The 9,931-nt window shown below is 36.4% G+C and overlaps 1 protein-coding gene across 1 annotated transcript in view; it reads right to left on the bottom strand.

Annotated features, from left to right (window-relative positions):
- The window catches only part of LOC144340831 (uncharacterized), a 66,157-nt gene that overhangs the window by 2,823 nt on the left and 53,403 nt on the right, over positions 1–9,931 (bottom strand). The gene's annotated exons all lie outside the window — the stretch shown is intronic.

Genomic DNA, 9,931 nt, shown 5'->3' with positions numbered 1-9,931 from the left:
TAGTTTGTTTCCAGTTTTTGCTGTTATGAATAAAGCTACTATAAACATTCATGTACCGGTTTTTGTATTAATGCGAGTCTTCATTTCTTTGGAATAGATGACTGAAGTTCAATTACTGGGTTACATGGTAGTTGCATATTTCTTTTTTAAAGAAACTGCCAAACTGTTTTTCAGAGCATCTGTATCATTTTATATTCTCACCAGCAACATATCAATGACCTAGTTTTTCTACATCCTTTCCAGCCTTAATTGTCTTTATTTTTTTATTTTACTTTGTTTTGTTTGTTTGCTTGCTTGTTTGTTTTGACACAGGGTCTTTCTTTGTTGCCCAGGCTGGAATTCAGTAGCATAATCAAGATTCACTGAAGCCTGACCTCCCGGCTCAAGTAAACTGCCCACTTCAGTGCTGGAAGTAGGGTGGGGCACCAGCCATTAGTAGCAGGACTATAGGCATCTGCCACCATGCCTGGCTGATTTTTCTTTTCTTTTTTTTTTTTTTTTTCTTTTTGCAGAGATGGGATTTTACTATGTTGGAGAAGCTAGTCTCAAACTCCTGGGCTCAAGTCATCCAGCCGCCTCAGCCTCCCAAAGTCATGAGATTACAGGCGTGTGCCTGGCCTATTTTACTCATTTTAATAGATGTAAGTTTGTTTCAATTTAGGATTTTTAAGAGAGCACACTTTCAATGATTAGGAGAGACACAAGATGGAAATAAAGATTATATTACTTACAGGTTGAGGGCGCATGACACTCCTGGCGGCCATACACATTGGTCAGGGAGAGGAAGGGACCTGTGGGCCAGTACCCTTATTAGGTCCAGAGAGTTATCGAAACAGGTTTCTAACAGGGAGCTTAATTGGTGGATTTAAAGCAAGCAGGGGATCATGCTGTGACTGAGAGGTAGTCACTGTGGCATGTCTGCATAGTTCGTTCCATGCGTGAGGATCAGCAAGGCCAGTCAAGCAGCCTGCATCTAGCCACCACCTAGGGAAGTGGTCACCAGAGAGCAGTTGTATAAGGCAGATACCTGGATCCACTGCATTGAGGAACTGGGGGAAGGGAGCATCAAACTGAAAACTGTGTCCAAGGTGACGGAGTCCTGCCTCTGGTGTGAGAAAGCCCAGCTTATATTTAAAGTGGATGTCAAAGCAATATAAAATTGTAGGAATTCATTACCAAACTGATAGCTTGTGGTTTTAATTTACATTTCCCCATTGAATAATGATATTGAGCATCATTTCATGTGTTTATTTGCCATCTGTGTTACTGTGTGCATGAAATATGTCTTTGTGTCTTTTATCCATGTTCTAATTGGATTTTCTCATACTGTTGAGTTTTGAAATTTTTTTTATATATTCCATGTACTAGTCCTTTGTTGGATATGTGGTTTTCAAGTATTTTCTCCCACTCTGTAGCTTGCCTTTTTGTCCTCTTAACAGAGTCTTTCACAGAATGAGTTTTTTTTTGTTTGTTTTTTTGTTTTTTTGTTTTTTTTTGAAACAGAGTCTCACTCTGTCACCCAAGTTAGAGTGCAGTGGTGTGATCTTGGCTCCCTGCAACCTCTGCTTCTCGGGTTCAAGTGATTCTCCTACTTCAGCCTCCCGAGTAGCTGGGATTACAGGCACCCACCACCATGCCTGGCTAATTTTTGTATTTTTAGTAGAGACAGGGTTTCACCATGTTGACCAGGCTAGTCTCAAACTCCTGACCTCAGGAGATCTGCCCATCTCGGCCTCCCGAAGTGCTGGGATTACACGGAGGAGCCACCGCGCCCAGCCTCATAGAATGAGTTTTAATTTTGATGAAGTTTAGGTTTTACTTTTTGGATCATGCATTTGGTATGACATATAGTTAACATTTCATGTGTGGAAATATGTACATTCTCTCATTCCCTCTCCTCCCATGTCCAATCCATTGGCAGGTCCTGTCAGTAACATCTCCAAAATATAACCTAAATGTGTGTACCTTTCTCCATTTTTTAATAAATTTTTTATTATACTTTAAGTTCTAGGGTACATGTGCACAACATGCAGGTTTGTTACATATGTATACATGTGCCATGTTGGTGTGCTGCACCCATTAACTCATCATTTACATTAGTTATATCTCCTAATGCTCTCCCTCCCCCCTCCCCCCACCCCACAAAAGGCCTTGGTGTGTGATGTTCCCCTTCCTGTGTCCAAGTGTTCTCATTGTTCAACTCCCACCTATGAGTGAGAACATGCGGTGTTTGGTTTTCTGTTCTTGCGATGGTTTGCTGAGAATGATGGTTTCCAGCTGCATCCATGTCCCTACAAAGGACATGAACTCATCCTTTTTTATGACTACATAGTATTCCATGGTGTATATGTGCCACATTTTCTTAATCCAGTCTGTGATTGATGGACATTTGGGTTGATTCCAAGTCTTTGCTATTGTGAATAGTGCCACAATAAACATACATGTGCATGTGTCTTTATAGCAGTGTGATTTATAATCCTTCGGGTATATGCCCAGTAATGGAATGGCTGGGTCAAATGGTATTTCTAGTTCTAGATCCTTGAGGAATCCCCACACTGTCTTCCACAATGGTTGAACTAGTTTACAGTCCCACCAACAGTGTAAAAGTGTTCCTATTTCTCCACATCCTCTCCAGCACCTGTTGTTTCCTGACTTTTTAATGATTGCCATTCTAACCAAGCTTCAAACCACCATCATCTCTCACTTAGTTGGTCTCCTTTATGTCATGTGACCTCATAACTTAAAATCTCCCAAAGGTTTCCCATTCACACTTAAAATCCAAACTCTACCATAGTCTACAAGGTTCTTGTAGACTTGTAAGCCCCATCTGGACTTACCCTGGTGCACTAACTCCCACCTCCCTCCATCTCACTGTGGTGCACTAAACTACAGCTACACTCCTTTCTGTTTGTTTGTATTCTCCCCCAACTCAAACACAACCAGCTCCCTCTCACTTCCAGTCCTTGTCTATGCAGGCCCCTCCCCAATATTTGCAGGACTAGCTCTCCTCATTCAGGACTCAGTTCAAATGTCAACTTCCACAAGAAGCCTTCACTCATCACCATATGTAAAGTAGCTTATCTTTATCTTATCACTTTGTATTATGATTCTTTTATTATATAGCAGTTTATTAGCTGAAGTTATTTGTTTACTCTGCATACCCCTACTCAAATGTAAGCTGTCAGAGCAGTGACCTTGCCTGTCATGTTCAGCCCTACATCTCAAACTCCCAGCACATTGTGGTCACTCAGTTAATATTTATTAAATATGGAACACTTCTTTCTTTTTCAAAAAGCAAATTTCCTTTTGAGTATTCAGCTACTGGTAGATTAAACATGTCCTCAAAATAAACTATTTGTAATCACACTAATTAATTAGAGGAAAAAGTGTAAGAGAATTCTAGTTTCTGGATAAATTAACCCCTGCTACTAAGTCATGTCCTTTACTCATGTTACCTGAGGTACACAAATATAATGTAGAGTAAAATATATCTCAAGTATATCTCAATTCTAACTGCAAGAGAGGATACCATTATTGTGTAGTCACAAACTCCAAAAACTATGTAAATTTGTATCCTCAGCTTCAGCAGTAATTCTGTGACTTACCCTAGGCAAGCCTGAACAGGTCTCTACAGCTTAGTTTCTTATTTTGTTAAAGGGATTTAATACAAGCTTACCTCACCAAGATGCTATGTAAAACAGTTTCTATTTATTCCAAGTACTGTATGATTTTTGTGTCTATTGGTGTGGAACAACACACTCATTACATGATGGCATCAAAAGATTTTGTGCCACGAAGGATGCCAAATTCTTGGAGCTACTAGAGGGATTATAGTGCATATGTCTAATTAATTTTGGGGATTGTGCTGCAGTTACGTATAAAGACAAATTTGGAGTTTAGGCTGAAGAATTGTCTCAAATCATTTTAAATTGTGTTTTTAGAATATGACACCTAAATATCTCAGGATAGCCTCAAAACTTTAGTAGAAAATCAGGGAAATATGCCTTATAAGCTTATAAAGTTATAAAGTTTATGTGTTTTATGTATTATATAAATAGAACGTTGCAGACACATTCCTTATTTTGAAATGAAAAAAACTTTCTGATATTAGCATTCATTTACTTAAGACCCTGTGGAACTCAACAAAACAATAGAGCTGAGAAAGGATTGCTAACTTATCCAAGACATAGTTCTGATTCTGAATGGATATTATCCATCTTTCTCAAAGAAACTGGGACTTGCAATAAATATAGTTTGATAGGATGCATTATGTAGAATTTTTTCAAAGATTTTAAAATGTCCAAAGAACCTTGTAATTTCTTTACTATAAGTAGCCATAATGCTGCAAAATAATTCAGCAAAATCAATCATTTAATTTATAAAATTAAAATGTTTGTTTACAAATATAAAATAGGCTTTTAAAATTCTGAAGTCATCAGAATGAATTAGCTTTCTGACTTAAATCAAGTCATCTAACCACACTGTATCAGAGATTCGTCAATTGCAATTCAAAGGAAATGAAATAATTCAGTGATTCTCAAACATTTGGGTCAAGGACAACTTTACTCTCTTGAAAACTGAGGACCTCAAAGAGCTTAATTTATGTTTATGTGGATTATAGCAATCATTATTTACCATATTAGAAATTAAAACGATTGTTAAGATAAAAACTGAGATACTTTTGTGTTAATTCATTTCAAAATAAATATTCTATTACATGTTAGCATAAGCAGTATATTTTATAAAAAACGATATTTTCCAAAGGTAGCTTTTTTTTAAGAAGAGTGACATTGTTTTACATTTTTTCAAACCTATTTAATGTCTAGCTTAATAAAAGGTGGCTGGATTCGTATATCTTTTTCTGCATTCATTCTGCTGTGCATTTATTGATTTTTTTTGCATTTTCATTTGCATTTATTTATGTTGTTTTGCATTTTGCATTTATTCATGTTGTTTTGGTAGAAGTATATGAAGAAAATTTGGTCTCGAACAGAATATATATTTGGAAAGGGATTTATACCTTTAAAACTTTAATGTTCATTTCAGATAATTGTTTGTTGCTAATATGCTTATATCATCAAAAGGAAGATGGGCAAAAGGGTAGTTAATAGCATCTTGGGCTGCTGCTTTTAGAATAAAAGAAGAGGTCTTACTCAGCTCAGTAATGCTTGTCTAGGGAGTGCCTGGTTTCTTTTTTCTTTCTTTTCTTTTCTTTTCTTTTTTTTTTGTTGTTGTTGTTGTTGAGGTGGAGTTTTGCTCTTATTGCCCAGGCTAGAGTGCAGTGGCACAATCTTGGCTCCCTGCAACCTCTGCCTCCCAAGTCTGAGCAATTCTTCTGCCTCAGCCTACCGAGTAGCTGGAATTACAGGCATGTGCCACCACGCCCAGTTGATTTTGTATTTTTAGTAGAGACAGGTTTTTACCATGTTGGTCAGACTGGTCTCAAACTTCTGACGTCAGGTGATCCACCTGACTCGGCTTCCCAAAGTGCTAGGATTACAGGCGTGAGCCACTGCGCCCGGCCCCTGGTTTCTTTTTAATACTACATGGAAATTTCACATGTAGTAATGTCTTAAAGCCTAGTTGCTTTGTGAAATCTGAAACATAGCAATAAATTTTTTATATTAAGATTGAAAAAAAATCCATATCAAAGAATAACATGTTGAGAATGGCTTGAAGAGACTAATAGAGATTATGCCATCCTTCACTATACCACTGCTGAGTGATAGGAGGTAGTGGACAGAACTATGGGAAGAAACCAACAAGTCAATTAAAGTTAATGATTTTAACCCACCCTTCTTAAATACTGAAGGAACAAGCCTACCAGAAAATATAATCAAAACTATATAACATTATCTCATTAATAAACTAAAATTCATAAAGGAAGATATAGAATCTTAACAGAGAATACATATTTTTTAAAACACATATGGAACATCCACAAAAATCACCATGAATGAAGTCATAAAGAAAACTTCATATATTTCAAAGAATTCATGTAATGGAGATTATGTCCTTTCATCATTATATGATTTAACTAAGAATAAACACTAAAGCCAGACACGGTCGCTCATGCCTGTAATCCTAGGACTTTGGGAGGCCGAGGAGAGTGGATCACTTGAGGTCAGGAGTTTGAGACCAGCCTGGCCAACATGGTGAAACCTCGTTTCTACTGAAAATACAAAAATTAGCTGGGCGTGGTGTTGCATGCCTGTAATACCAGCTACTCAGGAGGTTGAGGCAGGAGAATCGCTTGAACCCAGGAGGCAGAGGTTGCAGAGAGCCAATATCGTGCCATTGCACTCCAGCCTGGGTGACAAGAGCGAAACTCTGTCGCAAAAAAAGAAAATAATAAACACTAAAACTGTGGATTTTTAAAATCTCATAACTCTAGGAATTGAAAGTAATTAATATCCCTTGGATTAAAAAGGGGAAATTCAAAAAATCTTTAGTCTGAATGAATACATTTATCAAAAAACAAGAAAGATTGAGAAAAATAAAGCAACTATAAAGCTCAAAGAGCTAGAAAAGGAAACAAAGGAATAAATATATAGAAACAAGATGAGACGAGATTATACAACTAAGAGAAAATAAATAAAATGGTAAAGAAAAAATTAGAGATAATTTAACAATTTAATTTCTTTGAAGAAATTTTTAAAATGTACACATATCTGACAAAGTTGATCAAGCAAATTGTGATGGTTAATTTTAGGTGTCAGCTTGACTGAATTAAGGAATACTTAGAATGCTGGTAAAGCATTACCTCTGGTGTGTCTCCTCACAGATGTTGCCAGAGGATACTGGCATGTGAGTCAGGGACTGAGCGAGAAAGGTCTGCCCTCAATGCGGACAGGCACCATCCAATCAGCTTGGGGCCTAGATAAAACAAAAAACTCTCTCTCTCTCTCTCCCTCTCTCTCTCTCTCTCGCTCGCTTGCTCTCTCATCCTGGTTAATACAAAGAATAAAAGAACTAAAAAATTAAAATTCAACCCCCAAAAGAGAATCACCTATAGAAATAGTAGTGATTTCAAAAATACTGAACTATATAGCAATAATATTGAAAAACTTAAATGAAAAGAGAAATAAATTTCCAGGAATAATTTGCCTGAGAAGAAGTAGAAAACTTAAATGGCCTGTTAGCTATGAAATTGATTTCTAATCACCCATCAGGTCTCCAGTGCAGGTAATATTTGTTATGGTCAAAGTTCTTTATTCTAGTTAAGCAAATATACTCTAGCTATTATAATCTGAAAATACTTTATTAAGAAATGTATGAGGCCCAGCGTGGTGGCTCATAACTGTAATTCCAGCACTTTGGGAGGCCTAGGAAGGCGGATTATTTGAGCTCAAGAGTTTGAAATCTGCCTGGGCAACATGGCAAAACCCCATCTCTACAAAAAATACACACAAAAACATTAGGTGGGCGTAGTGGTGGGCGCCTGTAGTCCCAGCTGCTCGGGGAGGGGGGCGGGGGTGAGGTGGGAGAATGGCTTGAGCCCATGGAGTGGAGGTGACAGTGAGCTGTGATCAATGCTGCTGGGCGACAGAGTGAGACCCTGCCTCAAAAGAAAATAAATAAAGAAAATTTAGAAAGGAAATGTAGATACATCACAGAAGTACTAGAGAGACTTAAGTAACAGACTCTGACTGAGTTTCCAAGAATGATCTCCAAAACCCAGCAGAACTGGACAACTAAGAGAACTGCAGCCACTATTATGATCAGGAATTTGCCACCAGCAGTACTGGTTTTAGTATCACACTGCCACTGCCACAATCTATACAATAAAACCAAATGTACTGTACCCTGTTTCCTCATAATTCAGTCTTGAATCAAAATCTCCCTCAAGTGAATATTATTAACAGAACCTAAATTACATTCAGAATCCTAACTGCTAGAGAATCTAAAACATGTAGATTTTACTTTCAGCCTCTATATGTTATAAAGCAGATTATAAAAATAATCCACATGATCAGATTGTTTTAAAGATGGGTTCTTCAAAACTTTCCCAGAAGAGATAAGTCTAGTTTATACAAAGTGTTCCAGAAAAAAAGAAAGTGAAGGACAGCTGCACAACTCGTTTTCAATCTTCAACTCTCAATTCATTTTAAGAAGTTAATTATAATCTTCAGACAACCACTGGATTAGGACAGTACAAAAAAAGAAAGTTATTAGCTACTTGTTAGCCATAAGTGAGTTATTAGCTCACTTATGAGCAAAAATGTGAAATTCTAAATAAATATTCGCTTATTTCAACCATGTTTTAATAAAATATGGCAATGTAAAATTTATTCCAGAAATGTAAGGAGGTTCATCACCAGAAAATATAATAATATAATTTATCAAATTAGTAGACTAAAGAGGGAAAAATGACTCAACATATACAGAAAGACCATTTGATAATGTTTAACATCTAATTATGAGATAGTTTAAAGTGTTAGAAAAATATGAATAAAAGATAATTTTTTAATTGACAAAAACTTTTTTTTTTTTTTGAGATGGAAGTCTCACTCTGTCACCCAGGCTGGAGCGCAGTGGCATGATCTCGGCTCACTGCAACTGCCACCTCCCATGTTCAAGCAATTCTCCTGCCTCAGCCTCCAGAGTAGCTGGAACTAAAGACACCCACCACTACGCCTGGCTAATTTTTGTATTTTTAGTAGAGACAGGGTTTCACCACCTTGGTCAGGCTGGTCTCGAACTCCCAACCTCAGGTGATCTGCCCACCTTGGCCTCCCAAAGTGCTGGGATCACCGCTCCTGGCCTTAACAAAAGCTTTTAATGAATATCTATTAGCAAACTTCGGAAACAAAATTGTGACATATCATCTTTAGGGACAAGAAAGAGTCTTGTTATCATGGCTTCCATTGAGTATGGTGAGGGGTTCTCAGTCAACACAGTATTTTTTCCTTCCAAAAAAATAGGAAGTATAAGGATTGGATAGAATGGACAACCCAACCCTTTCACTGTTTGCAGATTATTAGATCCTATACCAGAGGACCCAATTGAATCAATAGACAAACTATTAGAACTAATAGGAGTGCTCAGAAAGGCTGTGGAGATGCAACATTGATGATAGGCAACAAAACAGTAGTGAACACATATAGCATTTACTTAATTAGTATATAAGAAATTTTATAAATATTTTATGTATATTAATTCATTTAAATTCCATATAAAAATCATTCTTCTGTATCAGCAGTGACCAACTGGAAATTAGTATAAAATGCAATTTCATTCACGATAGCAATAACAACTACAAAGTACATAGGATATAAACTAATGAATGGACCCATCCTTCACAGAGAGTTTTTCAAGCTCTATTAAAGGACATAAAACAAGATATGGGTAAAAAGAGAAAAGTACCATGTTCACGAATGGGATAAATTAATATTGTAAAAATATTATTCTTCCTGAATTAATCTATAAATTCAATGAGGTTTTAATGAAAATTTCATCAGGATTTTGTGACGAACTAGACAATTAATTAGCTTATAAAATATGCATAGAATAATAATAGACCACAAATAAATAAGATGAATTTTTTAAAAAGAAGAGCAAACATAGGGAACTTGTCTTGTTGAATATATTAAGACATATTATAAAACCATAGCAATAAAAATTGTATGATACCAGTATAGGAATGGACAAAAAAATTGACGTAACAGAACAGAAAACCAGTAAACAAGCCTATGTTATATATGAGAATGTGGAATATAATAGAAATTAGCATCATAACGCATAGGGGAAAGACAGATTATTTAGTGGCTCAACGCATAGGAAAAAATAAACTTAGATTCTTACCACACTCCAAATACAAAAATAAATTTTGAATGGATTAAAAACCTAACTATAAAAGGCAACACTATGAAGTTAGTAAAATACATGAAGCTTTCTTTGTGAACTTGGGATGGGAAAGGATTTTTAAACA

This window comes from Macaca mulatta, chromosome 5 (genome assembly GCF_049350105.2).
Source record: "Macaca mulatta isolate MMU2019108-1 chromosome 5, T2T-MMU8v2.0, whole genome shotgun sequence".
NCBI classification, from domain to species: Eukaryota; Metazoa; Chordata; class Mammalia; order Primates; family Cercopithecidae; genus Macaca; species Macaca mulatta.
Note: the sequence above shows the minus strand (reverse complement) of the source record. Positions and strands in the feature narration are given on the sequence as shown.